Source organism: Ambystoma mexicanum, chromosome 11 (assembly GCF_040938575.1).
Source record: "Ambystoma mexicanum isolate Mex_15411 chromosome 11, UKY_AmexF1_1, whole genome shotgun sequence".
NCBI lineage: Eukaryota > Metazoa > Chordata > Amphibia > Caudata > Ambystomatidae > Ambystoma > Ambystoma mexicanum.
The window spans coordinates 989,198,667-989,212,838 of record NC_090934.1 but is presented as its reverse complement, the minus strand read 5'-3'; the positions used below and the strand labels follow the sequence as shown (position 1 = coordinate 989,212,838).

At 46.7% G+C, this 14,172-nt stretch overlaps 1 protein-coding gene across 1 annotated transcript in view; it reads left to right on the top strand.

Annotated features, from left to right (window-relative positions):
- Positions 1-14,172, top strand: part of PTPN5 (protein tyrosine phosphatase non-receptor type 5) — an 814,933-nt gene that overhangs the window by 676,210 nt on the left and 124,551 nt on the right. The window lies entirely within an intron of this gene.

Here is a 14,172-nt window from a genome sequence, read left to right as displayed (position 1 = left end):
CCCACCAAATTTTCCATTCAAATTCAGAGCGGGCCATATACCTATTTTGCAAAGTTTGTTGAGGATTTGTCTATGGAGAGCAAAGTTATAAGCTGCCCAAAAAGTGCTCTTCCTATGGGTTTAGCTACTTACCCATAACTACACGGCCGCTACCGCAGGCCGTGTAATATATATGCATATATATTTAGGACAACAGGGGAACTTGAGTCTCTCTTAAGCGCTCTGCCTTCCAAAAGCAGTGTGTTCTTCGGGCGGAGAGCATGCCACTCCCAATAAGATAAGAAAAACAATGGTCTGAATGAAAATAAAGCCACTAAATAAAGCGGCCAGATTAAACAGTTGCTGAGAGAGTAAAGAAAACCCCGGTACTCGGTTTAAAAAAAAGTGCAAAATGTTAAAGCTTCATTTGACCAAAACAGGTAATTCATGATACAAGTTCAATGTATCATGTCATGAAAAAGTAAAATAATACCCGTATAGAGCCGAGTAGTAAATGCCACGTGCTCCGTCCTCACGGACTTCCTCAGGCTGATTCTAAACATAGAAAATGCCCATTTGTTTAATATATGCGTGCCGTGACAATCACGTGATCGGGAAAATCACAAGTGATGTAGAAACTAGAATGGCTAGTCGCTGTCAAAACAGCGGATACAATCTAATAGCCATATCGGACTGATTCAAGGTTAACCCCAATGGGGGAACAATAGATCATAGAACTGAAATTCACAAATGCAAAGAGCGTTCAGTCCTGAGTTAGGTTTCATAAATCAATTTAACAACCAATCTCGTAGTTACCACGCCAACACATGAATTGTTAGTTCATCATTATGGGCTTAAGACAAATGCTTGCAAATATTATGAACAGTTTAGTGCTGGTAAGTAATACTTTACAACAGTTTCAGGGTATCACTTATGAAGTGCAATAGGACAATGCAGCCAATGCAACAAAAAAGGAGGGGGGCAAAGTGGGGGTTAAGACAGAGAAAATTCAAACTAATGACAGTTTATCTGGTGTATTTCAAAAATGGTAAATTAATACAACAGGCATTGGGGATATGTGATTACACGTTCATGTTAGTGTATAGTGTATGTGATCATCTCACGAACACATATAACTCCTCGTCCCTATTATGGCCTTTAGGTTTAAGCATTTCCATTTGAATGATAAGTTTGGCCTCTAAACCTCTAAGTTGTTTTTCTCTGTCACCCTTACGCCTATGTTCCTTAACATGTGCAAGTGCACCACATTTCATTTCATTTTCATGTTTTGATTAATCTATGGCAAATTTCTTTGTAGGTGAATTTGAATATAAACGCGCATGCAATCATCCTAACCTATCAAAGAAGGTGATTAAATGGCAACGCTACTTAGACGCCATTCTCATAATATGGAATGGTAACAAATCAGAATTATCTGAATTTCGCAAATACCTGAATGATAACAACTATGGGCTATAATCCACAATTGAAACTAGTAGGACAAAGGTGACATTCTTGGACTTGTATATGTTTGTGGACGGTAATAAATTAGAAACTAAAACCTACCGTAAAAAGACTGAGATGAACATCACGCTGCAGGCAAATAGCTGCCACTTAAAAAGCACAATTCGCAACATCCCTATTGGGGATTTTCCAAGGGCTAGAAGAAATTGCAGTCAGGATAAAACTTACAGCACCAAATGCAGACTCATCGAAGACAGATTTAGCTCGCAAGGATACACAAAGGATTGCATTCAAAAGGCGAGAACAAAAGTGGACGGTAGAAATAGGACTGACTACCTGAAACCCGAGGACAAAACCATGACACAACAGGTGGACACAGTAGGGATGATCACGCAACGCACTGGAAGCAACAAAAGAATCCAGAAAATTGTCTAAAAAAACTGGCCCTTGCTAAAACCTCACCCAGACTTAGAAGACTACATATCTAACAAACCCAACATCATTTACACTATGGCCCCCACCCTATCTACCGAACTTAGCCCAAGCTTCATGGATGAAGCTAGACAGGAGTACCAAACTAACATTCTTACTGGGAAACCACTTAAGGGTTTTTTTTTAATGTACAAACTGCATCATGTGTAAACATGCCCTGATCAACATAGAAAGTTACAAAACCGCAAATTGAAAAGATATGTAAATCAGGAATTAATCAACTGTAGAATGACATTTGTCATCCATGTGATAATATGTGTGGGTAATAAAATTTATGTTGGTAGTTCTGTACGCGAGCTAAGAGTGAGAATCAGAGAACACCTCGGAAACATCTCTAATACAGGGTACTCATCAGCACTATCAGAACACTGGAATAAAGACCACCAGAACGACAGAAAATAAAACATCAAATTCTTCAGAGCAAAGTACCTGAACCAGGACAAGTGTCTTTATGATCGTGAGAAATGCCTATGACAACAGGAGTGTAAACTAATATGCAACCTTAGAGCAATCACTGAAGGTCTAAATACAGATAAAGAAATGCATCACTTTTTATGAGAATGTTGATTGGACAGAATGAAGGTGATTTTCTGACACTCTGGTCCGACCCACACCCCTGAACATAATGGAGGAGTTGGGGGCATCCAGAACTAACATCTACGTCACAACGAACACCAGTGACCCTAACCAATACAGGGATATGACCCAGGTTAGTCTAACACACCATGTACTTAATTAAGTCTCCCTGTAGTATAACAGGAGATTAAATCAATCGTGATTAATGAATCAATATGAAACTAAACACATGAGCATGTAGATTTGCTAGGTCAACAACTCTGACGATAAACGGGTACTGCCCTATACCCACTTGTTTATAATAAATGTATTAAGTTAATACTAGCATCGAGGGACTCCCCCAGAAGTTTACCATACTTACTGAATTCAACATCATGGCTCAGAGCCATATACTAACACGCTGCAAACTAGCTCTAATAACTTTGGGGCTTATCATTTGGAAAATGATCAGATGCCGTATACATGGGTGAAACTAAATGTTCTGACATAATTGTCTTACTTCTATACAATCAACTGCTAGGCAAGAAATATAATACGAACGTGAGGCATTTGAAATTAACAGGGCCTCACTAGTAAACAACCGCTATTCTACCATGTGACCAAGATTGGTAGTGACGAATGGCAGGGCACTTCCGGATGACATCACGGAATGCGCCACATTAAAGATATCACATGACACCTTTACAGTGTAGCCACAGTGCAGGAGTAACCAGACGCTCTAAAGGAGAAGAACCGTAACCATGGACGCGTAACACATTAAGGTAAGATTGGGCTAGTAGCTAGAATCTTTCTCAGGAACGATTCATAACACGTAGGCTGATGACGGCCTAATCAACAAACCATGATTGGAACAACCTTAACCTAAGGTTAAGGTAAGCAACGTCAGAATCACAGGACACTTGTCCAGTCAACATCACAAATGACTGGGCAAATAATAGAGAATTCTTTTTTTTAAAATATGAACTTTATAGGGGGGGGCGCTGTTGCGCTCAGAGGAGATGGCCGCCTGAGTTTCAGCTCCGTTCCGAGAGGCACCTATCCGACGAATTTCTCCTGTTTGCCCCGGCATTTCAAACATTCGACACACTATTGTGATTGCTGGTGAGGCCGGGCGTCTACTGGTCGAGTGCCGCCCACCGAGCCGCTCCTGCTTCAGGGCCGCAGCCCTTTGCGCGCGGGTCGGGAGCGGGTGCTTCCTCGGTCCCGCTCCTAGTTCCAGGTGATCGCGCCTGGGTCCCGCGGCTCGCGGCCTGCTGTGGGGGAGGGGCGCTCCTCTCACCCTGCGCGGCAGCCTTCTCCCGCCTGACACCAGAGGGGCTGGCCTGCGCCGCAGCCTCTTCCTTCACCTTGTGAGCTGGGACCTGAACTGGATACCAGAGCGACTCGCTCCGCTGCCCCGACCTGGGCGGTGTGCTGACTACGTGTGATTTTTTCACCAATCCGGCTCCGGGCGGTGAGTTGTCCCGGGCACCGACCTCCTCTTCGCCCGCTTCACGACAGCGGACCCTGTCCTGCATATCTCCGATCCCGGAGACCTTGGGTGACACTTGGACCCCCCGTCGCTGATTGCAGGCGCTACACGCGGGTCGGACTGGTCACGGCGATCCCACTTTCCTTCCCCTGGAACCCTCAGGCATGGGTGCGCCGGCTCGGAGTCGCCCGCCGGTGGGTCTCTCCCCGGGCCATGACACCCATCAGCTCCACCTTTCGACGCCAATGGGGGGTCCCCCTCCTGGGGCCCGGTGGCCTGCTCCCACTATAAAACTTCTGGCTGTGGCTGGTAGTCCATCTAACTGGCACGGGGACAACCTGGGGTGCCTACCCTTCCCGAACCACCCACATTCTGGACCCTCCGCTACGCCTGCTCCAGGGCTCCGGACCCCTCCACCTGCCCTAGACGACCTCCGCCTAATGGACTGAGTGCCGACCACCTTATTGCCTCATACAGTGGTGGACCCCTGCATCACCTCACCACATCAACACCCAGGTCCCTGGTTCCTCCGGCCTCTCCGGCTGGTCACTGCTTCAGGGGCCCTGACCCCCTACAGAACTTCTTGGGGTTGTCTACTGCTTGCTGGTTCCTACTCTCATTAACTGGCCGAGGAGGCCCCTTTGTCCCGGGATCTGCAGTCTAGTAGTGACTAGGCCCCCCATCTGGAAGGGAGTCGCCATATTCTATCCTGGTGTTTTGGCTCTGTCTCCACTCACACGGAGCCTGAGACGATCCAGGAGCCCTCCCTTGGGCCCCTGTCCACTCCCCTGTCTGGTCTTCTGGCCTTAAGTTCATCCCCTTACCGGCATCATGTCGACTCGAACTGGCAAGAAGCAATCCTCTATCAATATGTTCACAAAGCCTGCGGGGGGCCCTGGGGCGGAGACATCTACACAGGAACCTTCCACTCCACTGACACGGAACCATCCGACTCCCAGAAGATGGTGGAGTACATCCGAGAGGGGTTCACCACAATTCATAGTAAACTGGATGACATGAACGGCACAATATCCTCTATTAAGGCACATATGGAGAGAACCGATGGTCGTGTGGCCGAGATCGAGGCACGGGTGAGCACCGCTGAGGACGGCCTAGGTTCCCTCCGTGCGGAGGTCTCCACGCTATCTGCCCGTGTTACTGAGGTGGAGAAGAAAAATTAGGACCTTGAGTCTCGCACGAGGCGCAATAACCTCTGCATCATCGGGGTACCGGAGGACGGGATACAAGAGCCTATGGAGGACTACGTGGAGGGCATGCTATTTCAACTTCCGGACTCCCCAAAACTCTCCCCACAGTTTGCGATCAAGAGAGCCCACCGTGCACTCACAGCGAAGCCCAGACCTGGCGCCCCTCCGCGTCCTATTATAGCCAGAGTCCTGAATTTTCGCGACCGTGATGCCCTCCTCAGGGCGGCGAGAATCAAGGGTGACCTTCTCTTGGGCGCAGCCAGGATCCATCTATATCCGGAATTTTCGGTGGCGGTCCAGCGTGAACGCAAGACCTTCCTGGCAGTGAAGAGGAGGCTGCGGGAGTTCCAGGTTAAATATGCCATGCTATACCCCGCTAAACTGCGAATCGAGCATGCAAATCGAGTATACTTCTTCACGCTACCTGAGGAGGCTTCCAGGTTCATAGCTGAACACTTCCCCGGCTGAACTGTACTCGCAATGAACACTGTTGGGGTCTTATCCCTTACTGCATCAGATTACACGTTGAATCATTGGCTTGTCACAACATGAACTAATTGTTGAGTGGATGCAGTTGTGTCCTGTTCCGGAACTTTTATAATCTTGTGATATACTGTCATTACCTGTTGCGACGCCTACTGGGCGTCGCGGGCCGAGAGAGTCACTATTCATCCCAAATTGGTTGCATCTGTGACATATAACGTTAATCTCTTTGCTGTTTTCCTATGATGTTTGTTGGCTACTGACATACCACAATGTGACTGGGCGGTTGGGCGGTTGTTGGTGTAGCCTACTCCCCATCGATGCGTCCCTGGTACTCGCCACATCCACTCTCTGCTCACTTGGTTGCCCGGGTACCCCAGGGAAGCCCCTTGATCCCAGTGTTGTCTGTTTTTGAACTGTACTCCTTTTAACGTTGATCCCCCTTCACCATTACATTGGTTGAGATATTGATGCTACAAGCGTTCACCACTCACTGGGGGACCCTACTGGACAGCTATAGCCCATTAACTGGTTATGCACCGTTGTGGCCTCTCTGGGCACCTCCGACGTGCACTCGACAGTCTACTGCTGGGTTGTTTGACCTCTTGCTGGGCTCCCTCACTCACCACTGGGCCCTCCTTGGATCTGCCTTCCTTTCCCGTTGCCCTGTTGTCATTATGACACTTAGTGACAGCTGTGACTGAACACATATATCATCTCGATCCAGTTGATCGGGAGGTTACTTCTTACAAACCTGTTATATTGGTTCATTACCAGTTGACCATGCCTGCCTCCCCCCCCCCTCCCGTGGGACACCCCTCCGGTGGGAATGGATATCATTGTCGGGCATCATGTTTATCCTAAAATTGACTCATGGTTCGGAGCATTGCCGCCAGGCCAGTTCGCAGGCCCCCCAGGCGTTGATGCCATTGTTTTGGATTTGGTTGTTTGGCTATGGGGTTTTCATCCCTCTGTTTGGGGGAGGGATGTGGGAGGGGGTGGGGGGAATGGGGTTACACGTTAAAAAAAGCTTGGTATTCGCAGAAAAGGTAGAGTTCAGAACACCATGGACCCAATGGCGTTACGGATCGGACCGCATTGAGCACGGTTCATGGGGGTTGCACTTTCATCCACCCGTATTCCTCTATGGCTGCCTCGGGAGTGTTGAGTGAGGAAACTCTGGCATTCATGAGCTGGAATGTACGGGGGCTGGGGAACTATAAGAAAATGAGACTACTACAGCTCCAGGCCGAGAGACATGGTACTAAAATCCTGTTCCTACAGGAAACGCACGCATGCACTGAATATTGTGAAAAATTTGCTAAATCATGGGGTCCTCAAAGGTACTTTACCACCTACTCTACCCAGAGTCGTGGGGTTATGTCCCTTATCCATAGGAGCCTTAGATTCAACCCCATTACAACGTCAATTGATCCCCACGGCAGATACATGTTACTTCATGGTACCCTACAGAATAAGGAAGTGGTCCTGCTAAATATTTATGGTCCCAATATCGACGACCCTGATTTTTATACACACCTTATGACTCTCTTGGATGGCTTCCCGCTGAAACCAATTCTCTGGGGAGGCGATTTTAACACGATATTCGATGTGGACCTTGACAGATCTGGTTCCAAACCCCGTCAACTCGCCAGAGCTGCATATACTACACTTTCCTCCCTTCCCCGCCTGTCCCTGATTGACGCATGGAGGCTCCTCTATCCCGACTCCCGCTCTTACTCCTTTTACTCCTCGGTTCACGATTCCTTTTCCCGAATTGATAGGTGGCTAGTGTCAGATGTATTGATAAGAAGCATATCAGGCTTGGCAATCCTCCCTAGAACCCTCTCTGATCACTTGCCAGTGACTGTCACCCTGCGCTGGGGCCCGGGCCGTGACCGAACCAGACACTGGAGAATGAAAACACTTTCCCTCCTCGATCCGGTCTTCAGCGCGGAGATGGAGTCGGCGATCGAGGAGTTTTTCGAGATCAATATCAACACTGTGTCTTCGCAGGCCACTCTCTGGGAGTATTTTAAGGCCTACATCAGAGGCATCGCCCTTTCTAAGGAAAACGGTATACTCAAAACTATACGTAGGGAGATTGCCGAGAACAAGGCCACATTATCCGCGTTAGAGGCCCAATATACTCTAGACCAAACCCCTGAAATCCTAGTGTTAATTGGCACAGAGTTGGATACCTTCCGCACGCTTGCGGACCGCGAGCTGAGGTTTCTTGATAATCCCGGGCATGCAAGGAAATATGGTGAGGGTGAACGCCGAAGCCGTGTCCTAGCTAGACTTCTCCGCCATGAGTTTGGTGCTCCACCCATTCCCGGAGTTGAGAGACCTGACGGATCCCTGGCCACTTCACCTGGAGATATCAATGCCGAATTCCTCTCCTTTTATCAATCCCTATATGCCCACTCAGACAACGCCACCATGCCAGAAATTGACGCCTATCTTGATAAACTCCCCCTCTCGGTCCTCTCCCCCGATACCATCGAATCCCTTGAGAGCCCATTCACTCCTGAGGAGTTCTTGGAGGCCATGGACTCTCTCTCATCAGGCAAATCCCCTGGATCGGACGGTATACCTGTCGAGTTCTATAAGCATTTCAAATCACTCTTACTTCCTCGTCTGGTTGCTCTCTGGGAGGAGTCGGTGAAGGTGGGCCAATTACCCCCCTCGCTCCGCGAAGCCACCATAACAGTCCTACTAAAACCTAACACACCCCCCACTCAGTGCGGTTCCTACCGCCCACTCTCATCAATCAACTGTGACGTCAAGGTATATTCAAAATTACTTGCTTTACGACTCATCCCTTTCATGCCACATATCATCCACCCAGACCAGGCGGGGTTTATCCCGGGACGCTCCACCTCCTTGAATTTGAGACGCCTTTTCAACATTATAAGTAGAGTGAGCCCAGGTGTACACGCGGTGGCTGCGACACTTGATATGCAGAAAGCTTTTGACTCAGTCTTGTGGAGGTATCTCTGGCGAGTACTCAACAAATGCAAATTTGGCCCCACCTTTCTTTCCTGGGTCAGGCTACTTTATTCCAACCCCGTTGCCAGAGTCCGCACTGAGGACCGTTGCTCCCCCCTCTTCCAGATAGCTAGGGGCGCTAGACAGGGCTGCCCCTTCTCTCCTTTATCTTCGCTGTGGCAATGGAGCCGTTTGCTGACATGCTTCGCCAAACCCATGCACATAGGGGTCTACGCACCGCCGGTTCCTCGGATATAGTCTCCCTGTACGCTGATGATGCTCTCCTCTTCATTCGTTCCCCTGAAATTAACCTGGCCCCAATACTAGAGGATGTTGTTCTCTTTGGTCGTATTTCTGGCCTCACGGTGAACTGCGCTAAATCAACCCTTTTCCCGCTCACTCCCAGCACACTTCCTCCCCCTGATGCCTTGGGATTCACATGGGCCCAGTCTAAATTTACTTATCTAGGCATAGCGGTGTCACGTCACCCTGCAAGGGTCTTGGAGGAGAACTATCAGACATACCTTGCAAACCTTATGATAAAAATACAGGGCTGGAACAAACTTCCGATCTCGCTGGCGGGTAGGATAGGGGTACTGAAGATGGTGGTGCTTCCCCAACTCTTGTATAGATTTGCTAATGCTCCGCAATGGCCGGGAGCTGACTTCTTTCAGACATTGACACGTACCCTCAACACCTTCCTCTGGCACTCGGGCGCGGTCCACCTTAAGCTCAAGACCCTTGCCGCCCCGATGGAGGTTGGCGGCTTTGGGGCACCTGATTTCCTCAAGTACTGGTTAGCGGCACAACTTCAACATATTGCGCATTGGTTTAATGTATCGGACCCCCCTCCCCATGTCAGATTGGAAAAGCTATCGTTCAGTGACCGCGACATCCGATCTCTGGTGGTAACGCCCATGCCGAGGGTATTAGACTCACTGGATCCAGTGACGTGCACATCCTTGGCCTTATCCAAATCATGGCAAATGTTGGGTACCGTCCACCCCTTTCACGGTAATCTCCCAATCTGGAATTTTCTCCCAGAGGTCCCACAGCTGGTGGTGGTAGAAGCTCTTGGGGATGAAGGACGGCAATAGCTGATGCCATTTTTAAGATAAATAGCAGTTTTGCTAATATTCTTCCAAGTATGTTCTTTGTACTAGATTTTTAATGGACAATGAGTAAGAATAGGTGTAGGAGCTTTGCAAGGGCGCATTTTGAGCTTGAAATTCCTAGATCAGTAGAAAATGCAGTTCCAAACTGTACTCGAAGCAAGGACTCGAACGCGAAGTGCAAACGCATTCATGGACACGTCATCATGCCACGTGCAAGCGCATCGTCATGTGGCACTGTCTTGAAGTTCCACAATGACGTCAGATGTTCATGGATGTCGACAGAAGCAAAAACAGTGGAAAAGGTATAGAAGTGTTAAAAATTATGCTAGAAGGTGGGAAATGGCAGTGATATATATATATATATATATATATATATATATATATATATATATATATATATATAATCTTTTTTTTAAACAACCATTTGTCCCCAGGAAAACAGGAAAATGTAGTTATGTGAAAGTGTAGTTAGCAAAAAGATTTTTTTAAAATGTAGTCATTCAATACAAGCAATGTTGCCAGTAATAAGGTTACCTAAAAAACAATTTTTAGTACAAGGCTCTAATCCTAAATATGACCGAAACCTCTAATGAAACCTCCATAATCACCCTAACTCCATTCCTAAACCTTCCTCTAACTCTAATTACAACCTTTATTTTACCCTTAACTCTTACAGAACACTAACCCTTCAGCGCGCTAAAGCATTTTATTTGCATGTTACTCAATAAAAAATAAATAGGAAATGAACATCAGACCTATCTCCAACTCCATCAAAGCTTGCCACAAATTACAAATCCCTTGATTTAACCCAATCCCTTGCTAGAATACTAACCTTTGCCTAACCCTAACTGCAACTCTACCACTTACTCTAATGCTTACTTTACCCCAACCGCTAGGTTAATCTTAACCATTGTCCTACGCCAACATCACAAGCCCTCCCCAACCTTCCTATCCCTTTGTTGAACACTTATAAACCATTAGTCTATTAGCTGTAGCCTTACAGTAACCGCTACCTTAACACTAACCCTGACACTTAATCTACCCCACTGATTAACCAAACCCAAACATCTTTACTCTAACCCCTATCCTAAACCTAACCCTTAGCCTTACCCTAAACCAGGCAATGACAAGGCCACTTAATCATCCTTAAAACTAACAATTACCCTAGCAGCACTACATATTTGGCTACTTTTCAGATGCATTTATTTACAACGTTTTGCTTGGCAACTTTTTCACTGCAGAGGTATTTTTACCACAACCTTTTCTCCGACTACAGTTTCGTTGGCTACATTTTCCCTGGATGCTCCATGTGGTTACTGATGAAACAAACATGCTTTGTTTACATTTCTGCAAACCAACATGGCTCATTTATCCACATGCCAGATCCAGTATTGACAATAACACTGTGGTCTTCTCTACTAGTCTTGACCTCCATCATGTAGCTCTGCGAAAGGAAGGACAACTTCGGAATGAATCAGTGGCGTGTAGGTTGCATTTCCATCGAGTCCTATGCCTCGTTGCTGTTACTGACCTACGGAGTGCTCATCTTAAGATGAATGATTGGGTCAATGAGGTTCTATTTCAAACAGCACTACAATTATACTAACAAAATATTAAAATATTAAAATACCACATGCAAATGAACATGATATTGATTTTAGCAATAATTCCTGCAGCGTCGGGCTTCTGCGGCAAGTAGCGGTATGTGGCCAAAGCTGGGCCCACTGCCGTTGGTGCCAGGGAAGCCCCTTGCTGAGGGTATAACTTGTATCTGCAATACAAGGCTAATGCCCAATGTATTTTTAGTGTGTTAAAAGTTAGATAGAAAAAAATACGGCAAGTGTGCAGTTGATTTCGATGGTCGCCATAGACATGGAAGGTGGGGCTGCAAGCATAGTGTGCACATGGCAAGTGTGTAGGTAATTTCCGTGGTTGCGATAGAAATGGAAGGTGGGGATCCAAGCGTAGTGTGCCCACGGCAAGTGTGCAGGTCATTACCATGGTTACTATAGAAATCGAAGGTGGGGCTCCGAGCGCTGTGTGTCCATGGCAATGGTGCAGGTCATTCCCATGGTTGCCATAGAAATGGAAGGTGGGGATCCGAGCGTAGTGTTCCCATGGCAAGTGTGTAGGTAATTGTGTCCATGGCAAGTGTGTAGGTAATTTCCATGGTTGCCATAGAAATGGAAGGTGGGGATCTGAGCGTAGTGTTTCCATGGCAAGTGTGCAGGTCATTCCCATGGTTGACATAGAAATGGAAGGTGGGGCTCCGAGCGTAGTGTGCCCACGACAAGTGTGCAGGTCATTCCCATGATTGCAATAGAAATTGAAGGTGGGGCTACGAGCGTAGAGTGCCCACGTCAAGTGTGCAGGTCATTCCCATGGTTGCCATAGAAATGGAAGGTGGGGATCCGAGCGTAGTGTGTCCATGGAAAGTGTGTAGGTAATTTCCATGGTTGCTATAGAAATGGAAGGTGGAGATCCAAGCGTAATGTGCCCATGGTAAGTGTGTAGGTCATAGAAATGGAAGGTGGGGCTCTGAGCGTAGTGTGTGTGTGGGTTCTCTCTTTGTCCAGTTTGTGCTTGCTCTGTGCAGTGCTCTCACATTGTTCTTTTTTAAGTCTTTACTTATAAAGCACATAGTGGAGATATACACAAAAATATAATGCATTATTATTGCAGTGGAGACACAGTATATAATAATAACTTACTAATTATAAAAATTTCAAAATGGGGGGATAAGTTAAAGTCCAATTAGCAGTACACAAGGATAGAGACGTCCTTCTGCAAAGTCTCAGAATCAGAACAATAGTCCGATTGGATATGATAAGTCTTGAGCAGTTGCCTCATTTTCCTGGTGCGCTGTCATTATGGTAATAGTCGTCGAGAGGTTTCATCGCAATGACTGAATCATAGAAGATCAGGAAATCAATTGGAAATTCTATGCAGTTTCTTCCAATTTCAAATGAGTCAAATGTATGAGCCTCATTATGAGTTTGCCGGTAACCCGCCAATACTACCGGCAGGTTATTGGCAAACTCGCCTTACCATTGCCAGCGCCTGATATCCCGGTGTCACCAGGATATTACCGGCAATGGCAGTAAATTCCCAGTCCATGCCATGGAGTCCCAGAGGTCTACATGAAATGGGTTTGCCCCAATCACCGGCACCGGTATTACCGGTGCCGGTGATTGGGGCAATTCTTTGCCGGTAGGGATCTGAACTCCAGGCAGGTCAGGCTTGCTGTTAGTTCACTGCTCCTATCAGCAAACTCGGAGTGTGCGAGTGTGGTAAAAATGCTGGATTCCGTATTACCAGCATTTTATGGGAGGAGCCACTGTCGTGCTTAATAGAAAAGACTACATCGAAGAATGTATGAGGCAACTAGGAGATGTGAATAGCTACCAAAGATTAGAGGACAATCCCACACAGAAATTGGAAGTGATGATCAATCAGAAAGTATCAAAAGCAGAGGAGAGAGGATGGATTACGAAGAAAGAAGCGGAATTCCTGCAAACAGATAAACCGAGGATACCGCAATTTTACATCCTCCCGAAGATCCATAAATCCCTAACTAGACCACCAGGGAGACCAATTGTGTCAGGCTGTGACTCGGTGCTAGAACCACTATCTAGGTTTGCGGATTACTTTATGCAAACAAGACACCACACAAATTATAAAGGAAGTTGAAGGGAGACCATTCAATCCATTGGAAGAAATCTTGATATGTCTTGATGTGGTATCACTGTATACTAGTATACCGCAGAAAGCGTCACTAGACGTTCTGGAAGAAAGACTACTCATGGAGAATAGAGACACCAAAACTCCGGCCTCATTTATCTTATGGTGTGCTGAAGTAGACTGATGGAAAATTACTTTCACTTTAATGGATGCTACTATAAGCAGATACAGGGAACGGCGATGGGGGCGACTTTAGCCCCCAGTATCGCAAATCTCTATATGGAGGCATTTGAGAAAAGTATGATCTATGGAAATAACAACCCTTTCAGGAATAACATCCTAATCTGGAAGAGGTACATAGATGACGTTTTCCTCGTGTGGAAGGGCAAAGATAGCGAAGCAATCCAGTTCTTTCAGTGGATGAATGGACAAAATCAACACCTCAAATTCACTGAAAACTACAGCAGGGAAGAAGTGAACTATTTGGATATAACAATAAAAGTGGACAACAACAAAGGAGAACTGTATGACAAACCATATAAAAAGCCAACTGACCGCAATGCACTATTGTACTACACTAGCTTCCACCCAAACCACACGTGCGATAATTTGCCCTTTGGACAGTTTTTGCGGCTCAAAAAGAACAGTACCAACAGAGAATATTATAGGGAAGGAGCCAAGAGATTAAGAGCAAACCTGCATGAAAGAGGCA